General features: G+C 40.8%; 1 non-coding gene across 1 annotated transcript in view; it reads left to right on the top strand.

The window, feature by feature from the left end:
* The window catches only part of LOC102287322 (ATP-binding cassette sub-family C member 4), a 236,515-nt gene that overhangs the window by 98,987 nt on the left and 121,759 nt on the right, over nt 1-15,769 (top strand). Inside the window, exons 12-13 of the transcript XR_011466364.1 lie at nt 3,337-3,445; nt 3,669-3,743. This is a non-coding gene — a transcript (ATP-binding cassette sub-family C member 4). The remainder of the gene's footprint in view (nt 1-3,336; nt 3,446-3,668; nt 3,744-15,769) is intronic.

Here is a 15,769-nt window from a genome sequence, read left to right as displayed (position 1 = left end):
ATAGGCCTCAGTCACCAATAGGAAGTTACAATCAATTCATGTCCTTTTTTTTATTTATGGAGGGTGTTCATATGTGTGTTTTGATTCTCACAGCATCATTGAGTTTAGTGACTCTTGTTTCTGCAGCACATTCTGTAGAAGATGAAAGTGAGACTTAGGGAGATCAGAAAACTTCTTATCCTGGAGACCCTACTGTGCCATGTGCTTTCTCCCCAAATTTGCTAAATTCTCCCCAAATTTTGCCTGGAAAATCCCAATGGAGTGGTTGGCTGCAGTCCAGACAAAAGAGGGCACTTTCATGCATTGGAGAAGGAAATGGCAACTCACTCCTGTGTTCTTGCCTGGAGAATCCCAGGGATGGGGGAGCCTGGTGGGCTGCCATCTATGGGGTCTCACAGAGTCAGACATGACATAGATTGATGCCTGATGGGTTTAGTAGATAACAAACTCCCCCAAACTCTGTTTGTCTGTGCCAGGATCTGTCCAGTGGTAATTACAGGCAATCTAAGATTTGTAATATAATGCTGTGTAACATAAACTTTGGTTGTTATCTTGTCATTTGGGGATGTTCTTATTATCTCCCCTCCCACCCCCACCAGATACTCTGATTTGTCTATTTAGTTCTTAAATAATGTTAAATTATAACTTTTGATAGATTTCCAGATTCTCAAGTTGAAACTTCATATCCTTCTTAGCTTTGAGTTTTTCCTGCTTCCATGAACAAGAATCTACTTAGTCCAGCAGTTTTTCTTGGTGTCCCTTGAGCACACTGTTTCTTTCCCTTTGATTTTTCATGTCAGACTGTTCCATCTTTTTTTTTTTATGCTTTATTTTATAGCAGTTTTAGGTTTATAGAAAAATTGAGCAGGCACTGCAGAGTTCCCATACACTCCATCTTCTGATTACCCCTCCCCAGTTTTTGCTATTATCATCTGCATTAGTGTGGTATATTTGTTACAATAGATGAACCCAAAACAATTTATTATTATTAACTAAAATCCACACTTTACATTAAAGTTCATTTTTTATTGTACATTTCTATGGGTTTTGACAAATACATAATGTCATACATTCAGTAGTACATTATCATACAGAGGTTTTACTGTCCTAAAAATCTGTGCTCTGCATCTTCATCTTTCCTCCTCACTCAACCATTAGTGATCACTGATCTTTTTCATGTATTTATAGTTTGCCTTTTTCATAGTGTTTTAGAGTTAGAATCAAATGAAGCATTTTCAGACTGGCTTCTTTAATTTAGTCAAATGCATTTAAGATTTCTCCACATGGCCTGATAACTCATTTATTTTTATTGCTAAATAATATCCCATGGTATGGTTGCACCTCAGTTTGTTTCTAAATGGAGCTAGTGAATGCCATCTTTCTTGCTTCTAGTTCTTAGAAATTATGAAAGATATTGATATGAGTATTGAGGTACAGGTTCCTGTGTGGACATAAATTTTCAATTCATATGGGCAAATATCTAGGAGAATGATTACTAGATCATGTAGTAAGCCCCATGTTAAACTTTGTAAAAAAAAGTGCCAAAATATCTTCCACAATGGCTGTGCCATTTCAAATCCCATTAGTAATGAATTATAGTTCCTGTTGCTCCACACCCTCTTCAACATTTGGTGTTTTCAATGTTTTGAATTTTAGCCAGTCTAATAGATATATAGTAGTATCTTGTTGTTTTGATTTGTAATTTCCTAATGACATTTTGGTCAAATATCTTTTCATATGCTTATTTTTTTTTGCTTCCATTTCTTGTACTGATCTTGTCAGTCTACCACTTGCCTTAAGTATCACTGTGGAAGACACAGGTCAGGTATTATCTCTTCAGAGAGCATGGGAAGCTGAGGCTGAGATCAGTAAAATGTTTTGTTTAAGACACATTTACTCCTTGATAAAGTAAGACCTGTGCCTTCACCATGGCACCCCACTCCAGTACTCTTGCCTGGAAAATCCCATGGATGGAAGAGCCTGGTAGGCTGCAGTCCATGGGGTCCCTAAGAGTCAGACACAACTGAGCGACTTCACTTTCACTTTTCACTTTGATGCATTGGAGAAGGAAATGGCAACCCACTCCAGTGTTCTTGCCTGGAGAATCCCAGGGATGGGGAGCCTGCATGTGACTGAAGCGACTTAGCAGCAGCAGCAGCAGCAGCAGCAGCAGCAGCAGCAGTAGCAGCAGTGCCTTCACCTCCTGGGCCACCAGCTCTCACACCTGTGTCTCTAGCACAGACCTTCACACCTGCATGCCCAGCTGCACTGTGACACCACTGGGAGGTCATCTTAGCTTGTCCACAAGAGAAGTCTCCTAAACCTGCCTCCACCATCTTCCCCAACTCAGTAAATGGAGACCCTGTCCTTCCCCTTCCTCACCCCAGACACCACAGTCCTTTCTCTTACAGCCCACACCTGTCCCGTCAGCAGGTCTTCCAGACTCCACATTCCAAGTGTGTCTGGAGTGTGATCCCCTCTCTCCATTCCTGCTGCTTCCACTCTGGTCCTGGCCACTGTCATCTCTCACCTAGATTATTCCAGTAGCCTCCTCACTTGTATCTGCCCTCACCTTTCTCCCATTATTGTCTGTTTTCCACAAAGGACAGGACTGATTTCTTAAAAATCTCAGACCATGTCAATACTCCCTTTACTTCTTTATTGGAGTGACCCCAGGCTCCTCCTGCTCTGTCTCCACCCTCACTCCCCTCATTCTTACTCTGCTTTGCTCTCCTGGCCTCCTTGCTTGTCTTGAACCCCTTGGGCATCTCCCCGTGGCCCCTGCACTTGCCCCTCCCTTTGTGTGGAGCAGCCTCTCCAGGTCTGCCTGAGCCCCCCCCCACCCCAGATCTGCTCACACCCTCTCTGAGCAGAGCCCTCACACCCCAATGTGGACTCACTTCTCCCCCTTTACTTTCCATCTGCCTGATCTGGCTTCCTTTTCCTTCTTGTCCTCAGTACTTGTGCTCAGGTTAATTTTCTATATCATCCGTCTCCCACCATGGAAAGAAATTCTGAGCATTTGATTCCTCATGGCTGAATTCTTGTGCCCAGAATGATGCCTGCTGTATAGTTGATGCTCAATAAATACCTGTTATAATGGTTAAATGCATAAATGCTGTGAAAAAAATATAGAATGAAAACACATTAAAAGCCCTGAGAAGTTTTTTTTTTTTTTTTTTTTTAATGTTCAAAGTTACAATTTAGTTGCTATGAAAATAAGCACACTGCTGCTGATCAAACACTTGTATGAATTACTAATGCTGAAGGGCTAAGATGGCAGGAGGACAACACATTTTAATTCTTTGTTTTTTCCCCTTTTCTCTCTGTATGTAGGATTTACAGTTTCTGGAGAATGGAGATCTAACTGTCGTAGGAGACCAGGAACCACACTGAGGGGGGGGCAGAAAGCCCGGGTCAGCCTCGCCAGGTAAATGGCATTTCAGTTGTCATCCTGCCCCTCCTTCTCCATGGCTCCTAGTGGACATGAGCACACAGACCCTGCTCACCGGGTGGGCCTGTGTCAAGCAGGGTCTTGGCTCTTTCCCTAGGCTCTTGGAATGAACATAAAGAGTTTTTGAACACTGTCACGATTTAGAGATGAGACTCAGGGAGTGTAAAGTGTCCTCTCCTGATGTCTCTCTACGTTTTCTAGAGCCCTGTATCAGGAATGCAGACATCTACCTTCTGGATGATCCACTCAGTGCTGTGGATGCAGAAATCAGCAGGCACTTGTTCAAACAGTGAGTTTGCTCCTGTTGTCTATCATTTCTGCTTTCCAGGAACTCTGTACAGACCAGGAAAGAGAGCTCAGGAAAGCCTTTGTACTTTGGGAGACTCAGCTCACTCTGCCTGGTGTCTCTCTTTCCCCTCCCTTCCCCTCACAGAAGATCCATCATAGAGAAATTTTGCATCATGCTGAGGTCAGGACAGGAAAATAGAGCAGGTGCTTCCACTGTGTGGAGGACAGTGGGGTCTGTGCTTTAGGCAGTGAGTGATAGATGGCAGATTTCCCCCTGCTATTTGTAGTTGCTGAATCCAGACCCCAGGGATAAGAAGGACAATGAATAGGGTGGTCTGGTGGTCTAGTGTTTAAGAATCTGCCTTGCAATGCAGTGGACATGGGTTTTATCCCTGTTGGAGAACTAAGATCTCTTATGCCATGGAGTAACTAAGCCCCTGGGTTACAAATGTTGAGCCTGAATGCTCCAGAGCCTGCACACACAGCTTGAGAGTCTGCATTGAAATAAAAGATGCTGCATAAAATAACTAAGACCTGATGCAGCTCAATAAATAAATAAATATTTAAAAAGAAGAAAGATGATGCATGCTTTTTTTTTTTCTTCTTCTTTTTTTTTTTTTATTTTGATTTATGTGTCAGGGGGAAATGTTCTGCATAATCTTGAGTCTAGAGTGACCTTGTGAAATTACAGGAGGCTCACCCTGCCTCTGGCATCACATGTTCTATACGCACAGCCCTGTGGTTTAGACATAGCCTTTTCTTAAAGTTGTCCAGGGCACAAGACCTCAGACTTCCCCCAGTCATCCATGCTGGTCCCAAACTCACCTCCAGTGCTTGGCTCATGCTGTCCCCTCTGCCTGACATCTCTTTTCTCCTCTCCTCACCTTCTAGTTCTTTTTTTTTTCCTCTGTGTAAGACTTTAGAGGTTTTTTTTTTTTTTTTTTATTTTTTTTAATTGGAAACTAATTACTTTACAATATTGTATTGGTTTTGCCATACATTGACATGAGTCCACCACAGGTGTACATGTGTTCCCCATCCTGAACCCCCTCTCCCACCTCCCTCCCTCCCCATCCCATCCCTCACTGGGATTGACCCAGAGGGATACATGCCTTTTAAATTGGAGAATGGGACTAAATGACCTACTACTTGGCTGCCAGTTCTTTTCCTCCATCATTTGTTTAAGGCCCATTAGAAGCCAAGTTTTTAGTACTGGCATGTGACTTCTGTGGAAAGGCCTTGTTGGTTTATTTTGCTTGTCATTCCATTGGTTTGAAATTCTTACTAAAATCAAGAATTTCAAAGTGATTTATTCCTCACCAGCATATGGCCTCAAACATTAAAATTGCTTCATTGATGCTTAGTAGAATGAATACTTAGACCCACAATGTAGGGTTAACTTGAATTTGAAACTAGGTATCTAGAATCTGACTCTTAATTTGTGTCTGGAATTTTTGTTGGTAGTTCTTGTTTGACCACTGAATCCCTGAGGTGAAAGACTCTGATGCTTTTCTGTGTATAATGTGTCCTAATACATGCTGACCGAGACCTCTGGTGGAGTCTAGATGGGTCTTTTGAAAGTCTCCCAAACTTTCTTTTTCTGAAGCAGCATTCACATCTACTCCATCTTGCTGTTGTTCACCTTGGTGAAGCCAACAAGTCCTTCCAGCTGCACTTATTAAAGCCCTGCTGTGTGCCCTGAGATCGATGCCCTTAGAGATGTCATTGCACAAAACCTCTTAGTTTACAAAGCAAGATGGTCAGCCAGAGAAGGGAAGGACCTACACTGGTCAGTATTAAGGGAGACCAGGATGCTCAGCTCTCATTCCTGCCTGTAAGGAACCTGTCTCTACATGGAGCTTGTTAAGACAGAGGGCTGGGAAAAGGTCAGCAGCTCAGTTCAGTTCAGTCACTGAGTCATGTTCGACTCTTTGTGACCCCATGGGCTGCAACATGCCAGGCCTCCCTGTCTATCACCAAATCCCAGAGTTTACTCAAACTCATGTCCATTGAGTTCATGATGCCATCCAACCATCTCATCCTCTGTCATTCCCGTCTACTCCTGCCTTCAATCTTTCCCAACATCAGGGTCTTTTCAAATGAGTCAGTTCTTTGCATCAGGTGGCCAAAGTATTGGAGTTTCAGCTCCAACATAAGTCCCTCCAATGAATATTCAGGACTGATTTCCTTTATGATGAACTGGTTGGATCTCCTTACAGTCCAAGGGACTCTCAAGAGTCTTCTCCAATACCACAGTTCAAAAGCATCAATTCTTCGGTGCTCAGCTTTCTTTATAGTCCAACTCTCACATCCGTATATGACTACTGGAAAAACCATAGCTTTGATTACCTGGACGTTTGTTGGCAAAGTAACATCTCTGTTTTTTAAGAAGCTGTCTAGGTTAGTCATAACTTTTCTTTCAAGGAGTGAGCATCTTTTAATTTCATGGCTGCAGTCACCATCTGCAGTGATTTTGGAGCTCCCCAAAATGAAGTCTGTCACTATTTCCACTGTTTTCCCATCTATTTCCCATGAAGTGATGGGACCAGATGCCATGATCTTCTTTTTCCAAATGTTGAGTTTTAAGCCAACTTTTTCACTCTCCTCTTTCACTTTTGTCAAGTCAACTCTTTCACTCTCCTCTTTCACTTATCCATTCATTGTCAAGAGGTTGTCTAGTTCTTCTTTGCTTTCTGCCGTAAGGGTGATGTCATCTGCATATCTGAGGTTATTGATATTTCTCTGCAATCTTGATTCCAGCTTGTGCTTCATCCAGCCCAGCATTTTTCATGATGCCCACTGCATACAAGTTAAATAAGCAAGGTGACAATAAACAGCCTTGACATACTCCTTTCCTGATTTGGAACCAGTCTGTTGTTCCATGTCCAGTTCTAACTATTGCTTCTTGACATTTAGAGGGTTTTAATACAGAATAGTAAGTGCTGAGTGAAAGCAGAAGTGGCAGCTGGAGGCTTTCACTGAAGTTGGAAAGTTCCCTGTGCCCAGGGCTGGGCAGGAAATGCCCTGGGGGCCTGCAGGCTGGGCTGGTGTGTGGAGCCTGAGAAGAGGACCCAGTTCTTTTTTTTTAAATTAATTAGTTAATTTATTTTACTTTACAATAGTGTATTGGTTTTACCATACATTGACTTGAATCTACCATGGCTGTACATGTGTTCCCCATCCTGCATCCCCCTCCCAATCCCTCCCCATCCCATCCCTCTGGGTCATCCCAGTGCACCAGCCCTGAGCACCTTGTATTATAAATCAAACCTGGACTGGCAATTTGTTTCACATATGATAATTTACATGTATTAATGCCATTCTCCCATATAATCCCTCCCTCGCCCTCTCCCACAGAATCCAAAAGACTGTTCAATACATCTGTGTCTCTTTTGCTGTTGCATACAGGGTTATCGTTACCATCTTTCTAAATACCATATATATGCATTAGTATACTGTATTGGTGTTTTTCTTTCTGGCTTACTACACTCTGTATAGTAAGCTCCAGTTTCATCCACTTCATTATAACTGATTCAAATGTATTCTTTTTAATGGCTGAGTAATATTCCATTGTGTATATGTACCACACGTTCTTATCCATTCATCTACTGATGGACATCTAGGTTGCTCCCATGTCCTGGCTATTATAAATAGTGCTGCAATGAACACTGGGGTACACATGTGTCTTTCAATTCTGGTTTTCTCAGTGTGTATGCCCAGCAGTGGGATTGCTGGGTCATAAGGCAGTTCTATTTCCAGTTTTTAAAGGAATCTCCACACTGTTCTCCATAGTGGCTGTACTAGTTTGCATTCCCACCAACATTGTAAGAGGGTTGCCTTTTCTCCACACCCTCTCCAGCATTTATTTTTGTAGACTTTTGGATAGCAGCCATTCTGACTGGCGTAAGTTGGTACCTCACTGTGGTGTTAATTTGCATTTCTGTGATAATGAGTGATGTTGAGCATCTTTTCATGTGTTTGTTAGCCATCTGTATGTCTTCTTTAGAGAAATGTCTATTTAGTTCTTTGGTCCACTTTTTGATTGGGTCGTTTATTTTTCTGGAATTGAGCTGCACGAGTTGCTTGTTTATTTTTGAGATTAATTCTTTGTCTGTTGCTTTGTTTGCTATTATTTTCTCCCATTCTGAAGGCTGTCTTTTCACCTTGCTTATAATTTCCTTTGTTGTGCAGAAGCTTTTAATTTTAATTAGGTCTGTTTGTTTATTTTTGCTTTTATTTCCAGTATTCTGGGAGGTGGGTCATAGAGGATCCTGCTGTGATTTATGTTGGAGAGTGTTTTGCCTATGTTGTCCTCTAGGAGTTTAATAGTTTCTGGTCTTACGTTTAGATCTTTAATCCATTTTGCATTTATTTTTGTGTATGGTGTTAGAAAGTGTTCTAGTTTCATTTTTTTACAAGTGGGGTTTTACCAGTTTTCCCAGCACCATTTGTTAAAGAGATTGTCTTTTCTCCATTGTATATTCCTTCCTCATTTGTCAAAGACAAGTGTCCATAGGTGCGTGGATTTATCTCTGGGCTTTCTATTTTGTTCCACTGATTTATATTTCTGTCTTTGTGCCAGTACCATACTGTCTTGATGATGGTGGCTTTGTAGTAGAGCCTGAAGTTAGGCAGGTTGATTCCTCCAGTTCCATTCTTCTTTCTCAAGATTGCTTTGGCTATTTGAGGCGTTTTGTATTTCCATATAAATTGTGAAATTATTTGTTTTAGTTGTCTGAAAAATACCCTTAGTAGCTTGATAGGGATTGCATTGAATCTATAGATTGCTTTGTGTAGTATACTCATTTTCACTATATTGATTCTTATAATCCATGAACACGGTATATTTCTCCATCTATTTGTGTCCTCTTTGATTTCCTTCACCAGTGTTTTATAGTTTTCTCTATATAGGTCTTTTGTTTCTTTAGGTAGATATATTCCTAAGTATTTTATTCTTTTCATTGCAATGGTGAATGGAATTGTTTCCTTAATTTCTCTTTCTGTTTTCTCATTGTTCATGTATAGGAATGCAAGGGATTTCTCTGTGTTGATTTTATATCCTGCAACTTGATTATATTCATTGATTAGCTCTAGTAATTTTCTGGTGTAGTCTTTAGGGTTTTCTATGTAGAGAATCATGTCATCTGCAAACAGTGAGAGTTTTACTTCTTCTTTTCCAATTTGTATTCCTTTTATTTCTTTTTCTGCTCTTATTGCTGTGGCCAAAACTTCCAAAACTATGTTGAATAGTAGTGGTGAGAGTGGGCACCCTTGTCTTGTTCCAGACTTTAGGGGAAATTCTTTCAATTTTTCACCATTGAAGATAATGTTTGCTGAGGGTTTGTCATCTATAGCTTTTATTATGTTGAGGTATGTTCCTTCTATTCCTGCTTTCTGGAGAGTTTTTATCATAAATGGATGTTGAATTTTGTCAAAGGCGTTCTCTGCATCTATTGAGATAATCATATGGTTTTTATTTTTCAATTTGTTAATGTGGTATATTACATTGATTGAGTTGTGGATATTGAAGAATCCTTGCATTCCTGGGATAAAGCCTACTTGGTCATGATGTATGATCTGTTTAATATGTTGTTGGATTCTGTTTGCTAGAATTTTGTTAAGGATTTTTGCACTTATGTTCATCAATGATATTGGCCTATAGTTATATATTTTTGTGGCATCTTTGTCAGGTTTTGGTATTAGGATGATGGTGGCCTTATAGAATGAGTTTGGAAGTTTACCTTCCTCTGCAATTTATCTGGAAGAGTTTTAGTAGGCTAGGTGTTAGTTCCCTAAATTTTTGCTAGAATTCAGCTGTGAAGCCGTCTGGTCCTGGGCTTCTGTTTGTTGGAAGATTTCTGATTACAGTTTCAATTTTCATGCTTGTGATAGGTCTATTAAGATTTCTATTTCTTCCTGGTTCAATTTTAGAAAGTTGTACTTTTCTAAAAATTTGTCCATTTCTTCCAAGTTGTCCATTTTATTTGCATATAGTTGCTGATAGTAGTCTCTTATGATCCTTTGTATTTCTGTGTTGTCTGTTGTGATCTCTCCATTTCCATTTCTAATTTTGTTGATTTGATTATTCTCCCTTGTTTCTTGATGAGTCTGCCTAATGGTTTGTCAATTTTATTTATCTTCTCAAGAACCAGCTTTTGGTTTTGTTGATTTTTGTCTCTTTTGTTTCTTTTGCATTTATCTCTGCCATAATTTTTGAGATTTCTTTCCTTCTACTAACCCTGGGATTCATAGTTTCTTCCTTTTCAAGTTGCTTTAGATGTAGATTTAGGTTATTTATTTGACTTTTTTCTTGTTTCTTGAGGTAAGCCTGTATTGCTATGACTGTTCCCCTTAGCACTGCTTTTACAGTGTTCCACAGGTTTTGGGTTGTTGTGTTTTCATTTTCATTCATTTCTATGCATATTTTGATTTCTTCTGTGATTTGTTGGCTATTCAGCAGCATGTTGTTCAGCCTCCATATGTTGGAATTTTTAATAGTTTTTCTCCTGTAATTGAGATCTAATATTACTGCATTGTAGTTAGAAAAGATGCTTGGAATGATTTCAATTTTTTTGAATTTACCAAGCCTAGATTTATGGGCCAGGATGTGATCTATCCTGGAGAAGCTTCTGTGTGCACTTGAGAAAAAGGTGAAATTCATTGTTTTAGGGTGAAATGCCCTATAGGTATTAATTAGGTCTAACTTGTCTATTGTATCATTTAAAGTTTGTGTTTCCTTGTTAATTTTCTGTTTAGTTGATCTATCCATAGGTGTGAGTGGGGTCTTAAAGTCTCCCACTATTACTGTGTTATTGTTAATTTTCCCTTTCACACTTGTTAGCATTTGTCTTACATATTGTGGTGCTCCTATATTGGGTGCATATATATTTATGATTGTTATATATTCTTGTATTGTTCCTTTGATCATTATGTAGTGTCCTTCTTTGTCTCTTTTCACAGCCTTTGATTTAAAGTCTATTTTATCTGATATAAGTATGGCTATTCCTGCTTTCTTTTTGTTTCTATTTGCATGGAATATCTTTTTCCATTCCTTCACTTTCAGTCTGTATGTGTCCCCTGTTTTAAGGTGGGTCTCTTGTAGACAACATATATAGGGGCCTTGTTTTTGTATCCATTCAGCCAGTCTTTGTCTTTTGGTTGGGGCATTCAACCCATTTACATTTAAGGTAATTATTGATAAGTATGATCCATTGCCATTTATTTTACTGTTTTGGGTTCGAGTTTATATACCCTTTCTGTGTTTCCTGTCTAGAGAAGATCCTTTAGCATTTGTTGGAGAGCTGGTTTGGTGGTTCTGAATTCTCTCAGCTTTTGCTTGTCTGTAAAACTTTTGATTTCTCCTTTATATTTGAGTGAGATCCTTGCTGGGTACAGTAATCTGGGCTGTAGGTTATTTTCTTTCATCACTTTAAGTATGTCTTGCCATTCCCCCCTGGCCTGAAGGGTTTCTATTGAAAGATCAGCTGTTATCCTTATGGGAATCCCCTTGTGTGTTATTTGTTGTTTTTCCCTTGCTGCTTTTAATATTTGTTCTTTGTTAATTTGATTAATATGTTTCTTGGGGTGTTTCTCCTTGGGTTTATCCTGTTTGGGACTCTCTGGGTTTCTTGGACTTGGGTGATTATTTCCTTCCCCATTTTAGGGAAGTTTTCAACTATTATCTCCTCAAGTATTTTTTCATGGTCTGTCTTTTTGTCTTCTTCTTCTAGGACTCCTATGATTCTATGTTGGGGTGTTTAACATTGTCCCAGGGCTCTCTGAGGTTGTCCTCATTTCTTTTAATTCCTTTTTCTGATTCCTCTCTGATTCATTTATTTCTACCATTCTATCTTATACCTCATTTCTGCCTCCATTATTCTCCTGTTGGTTCCCTCCAGAGTGTTTTTTATCTCATTTATTGCATTATTCGTTATATATTGACTCTTTTTTATTTCTTCTAGGTCCTTGTTAAACCTTTTTTGCATCTTCTCGATCCTTGTCTCCAGGTTATTTATCTGTAATTCCAATTTGTTTTCAAGATTTTGAATCATTTTCATTATCATTATTCAGAATTCTTTATCAGGTAGATTCCCTATCTCTTCCTCTTTTGTTTGGTTTGGTCCCTATCTCTTCCTCTTTTGTTTGGTTTAGTGGGCGTTTATCCTGTTCCTTTACCTGCTGGGTATTTCTCTGCCTTTTCATCTTGTTTATATTGCTGTGTTTGAGGTGGCCTTTCTGTACTCTGGCAGTTGGTGGTTCCTCTTTATTGTGGAGGTTCCTTGCTGTGGGTGGGGTTGTACGGGTGGCTTGTCAAGGTTTCCTGGTTAGGGAAGCTTGTGTCGGTGTTCTGGTGGGTGGAGCTGAATGTCTTCTCTCTGGAGTGCAATGAAGTGTCCAGTAATGAGGTTTTAGATGTCAGTGTGTTTGGTGTGACTTGGGCAGCCTGTATATTGAGGCTCAGGATTATATTCCCGTGTTGCTGGAGAATTTGCGTGGTATGTCTCTCTCTGGAGCTTGTTGGCCCTTGGGTGGTGCTTGGTTTCAGTGTAGGTATGAAGGTGTTTGATGCGCTCCTATCAGTTAATGTTCCCTGGAGTCAGGAGTTCTCTTGTGCTCTCAGGATTTGGATTAAGCCTCCTGCCTCTGGTTTTCAGTCTTATTCTTACAGTAGCCTCAAGACTTCTCCATCTATACATCACCAATGATAAAACATCTAGGGTAATGATGAAAAGTTTCTCCACAGTGAGGAACACCTGGAGAGGTACACAGAGTTACATGGAGAAGAGAAGAGGGAGGAGGGAGAAAGAGGTGACCAGGAGGAGAAGAGGGGGAATCAAAAGGGGAGAGAGCAAGTGAGCCAGTAATCACTTTCCTATGTGCTCTCCACAGTCTCGATCCCTCAGAGATGTTCACAGACTTAAACAGAGAAGAGAAGAGTGAGGAAGGAGACAGAGGTGGCCAGGAGGATAAAAGGGGGAATCAAAAGGAGAAAGACAGATCCAGGCAGTAATCAGTTCCCTAAGTGTTCTCCACAGCCCAGAACACACAAAGAGATTCGAGTTGGGTAGAGAAGAAAAGGGGGAGGGGGAAGATAGAGGCGACCTGTTGGAGAAAAAGGAGAGTCAGAAGGGGGAGAGAGCAATCAGGCCAGTGATCTCGCTCCCAAAGTTAAAGACTGGGTTCTTAAAGGTACAAAGTTGATAACAAATACCAAAAAGCAAAGATTAAAAATCTAGACTAGAGGTTAGATTCTCAAAATTACAATATTAAAAAAGTCACAAAAATTATAATATATATATACAAAGTTTGCTTTAAAAAATAGGGTCTTTTTTTTTTCAAGGTAATAGTAGGTTATAAAAATGACAATTAAAGCTGTAATGGGGACTTAAAAATCAAAAAAATAAATAAAATAATTTTTAAATTAAAAAATGACAATAGTTAAAATATATCTAAGACTTTCTCTGGAGCTATTGCGGTCAGTGTGGGTTCAGTTCATTCTCAGATAGATCCTTGGTCCAGCTTGTACTTCTCAAGGGCCATAGGCCCTTTCCTATGTAGTCGGTGCTAACTGTAGGATTTTAATTGACTGCACCTGTCACTTCCAGAGCAGTTCCCTCTGTTTATTTTAGCTTCTTCTATTTGCTGGTCTCTTCAGTGTCTAATCTCCGCCCTGACACAAGGGGCGTGATGGTGGTCACTTTTTTTTAGGCTTGCTTATTCAGTCGTGCTTTGGGGAGGGAGGAACACTGCAAACAAATATCACTAGCATGTGCTCATAGTGATTCAGCCACACTGGGTTTGTCCCCGCTCACAGTGTGTGTGCTTTTCCAGTCTGCTCAGACTCTAGGTTGCTCTTCTGGGAACTGTCTGATGCGGGCCCTGGTTTGCATGCACTTCCCAGGTCTAAGCTGCTCAGGTTCAGGTTCTCAGATACTCCACAAAGGTGCAGACTTGGTTGGGCGTGTGTTTTGCTCCCGTCCCAGGTCTGAGCAGCTCAGGTGACTGGGTGCTTGGCGCGCATAGTCTTCCCCAGTTGAAGGCTGTGGCTTATCCCCTCCCCCATCCCAGCCGCTCGGTTTTCTGGGTGTACAATGGGCGTGCCTTCTCAGGTGTGCTGTGTGTCGCTTCTGGGGAGCTAATCTCTGGCTGCGACCCTCCTGGCAGATGTCGACCATCCAGAATCCCAAGAAGTATTGGTTAGCAAAAAAGTCTGCTTGCAGTTTGGTATAGGATGCCTCTCTTGAGCTGTGATTGCACCCTTCTGGCTCTGGCTGCCATCGCCTGCCTTTCTCCGGTGGGGGATGGGCTGGTCCACAGCCAGCTAGCTCTGCTCAGTCCTTTGTTCTGTGAGCATGCCTGGCAGTGTCTTAGGTTAGGGCTTTTCACGGGGTAGCTATCCCACAGTCGGGCAGGTCATGGTGGAGAGGTCTGACAGAATGTGGTCCACTGGAGAAGGGAATGGCAAACCACTTCAGTATTCTTGCCTTGAAAACCCCATGAACAGTATGAAAAGGCAAAATGATAGGATACTGAAAGAGAAACTCCCCAGGTCAGTAGGTGCCCAATATGTTACTGGAGATTAGTAGAGAAATAACTCCAGAAAGAATGAAGGGATGGAGCCAAAGCAAAAACAATACCCAGCTGTGGATGTGACTGGTGATAGAAGCAAGGTCCGATGCTGTAAAGAGCAATATTGCATAGGAACCTGGAATGTCAAGTCCATGAATAAAGGCAAATTGGAAGTGGTCAAACAAGAGATGGCAAGAGTGAATGTCGACATTCTAGGAATCAGCGAACTGAAATGGACTGGAATGGGTGAATTTAACTCAGACGACCATTGTATCTACTACTGCGGGTAGGAATCCCTCAGAAAAAAAGGGAGTAGCCATCATGGTCAACAAAAGAGTCCGAAATGCAGTACTTGGATGCAATCTCAAAAACGACAGAATGATCTCTGTTCATTTCCAAGGCAAACCATTCACTATCACAGTAATCCAAGTCTATGCCCCAACCAGTAATGCTGAAGAAGCTGAAGTTGAACGGTTCTATGAAGACCTACAAGACCTTTTAGAACTAACTCCCAAAAGAGATATCCTTTTCATTATAGGGGACTGGAATGCAAAAGTAGAAAGTCAAGAAACACCTGGAGTATCAGGCAAATTTGGCCTTGGAATACAGAATGAAGCAGGGCAAAGACTAATAGAGTTTTGCCAAGAGAATGCACTGGTCATAACAAACACCCTCTTCCAACAACACAAGAGAAGACTCTATACATGGACATCACCAGATGGTCAACACCAAAATCAGATTGAGTATATTCTTTGCAGCCAAAGATGGAGAAGTTCTATACAGTCAGCAAAAACAAGACCAGGAGCTGACTGTGGCTCAGATCATGAACTCCTTATTGCCAAATTCAGACGTAAATTGAAGACAGTAGGGAAAACCACTAGACCATTCAGGTATGACCTAAATCAAATCCCTTATGATTATACAGTGGATGTGAGAAATAGATTTAAGGACCTAGATCTGATAGATAGAGTGCCTGATGAACTATGGAATGAGGTTCGTGACACTGTACAGGAGACAGGGATCAAGACCATCCCCATGGAACAGAAATGCAAAAAAGCAAAATGGCTGTCTGGGGAGGCCTTACAAATGGCTATGAAAAGAAGAGAAGTGAAAAGCAAAGGAGAAAAGGGAAGATATAAGCATCTGAATGCAGAGTTCCAAAGAATAGCAAGAAGAGATAAGAAAGCCTTCCTCAGCAATCAATGCAAGGAAATAGAGGAAAACAACAGAATGGGAAAGATTAGAGATCTCTTCAAGAAAAATAGAGATACCAAGGGAACATTTCAAGCAAAGATGAGCTCGATAAAGGACAGAAATGGGATGGACCTAACAGAAGCAGAAGATATTAAGAAGAGGTGGCAAGAATACACAGAAGAACTGTACAAAAAAAGATCTTCATGACCCAAATAATCATCATGGTGTGATCCCTCAACTAGAGCTAGATATCCTGGAATGTGA

Source organism: Bos mutus, chromosome 12 (genome assembly GCF_027580195.1).
Source record: "Bos mutus isolate GX-2022 chromosome 12, NWIPB_WYAK_1.1, whole genome shotgun sequence".
NCBI lineage: Eukaryota > Metazoa > Chordata > Mammalia > Artiodactyla > Bovidae > Bos > Bos mutus.
The sequence above is the reverse complement of the archived record's forward strand: the minus strand, read 5'-3'. Positions and strand labels throughout refer to the sequence as shown.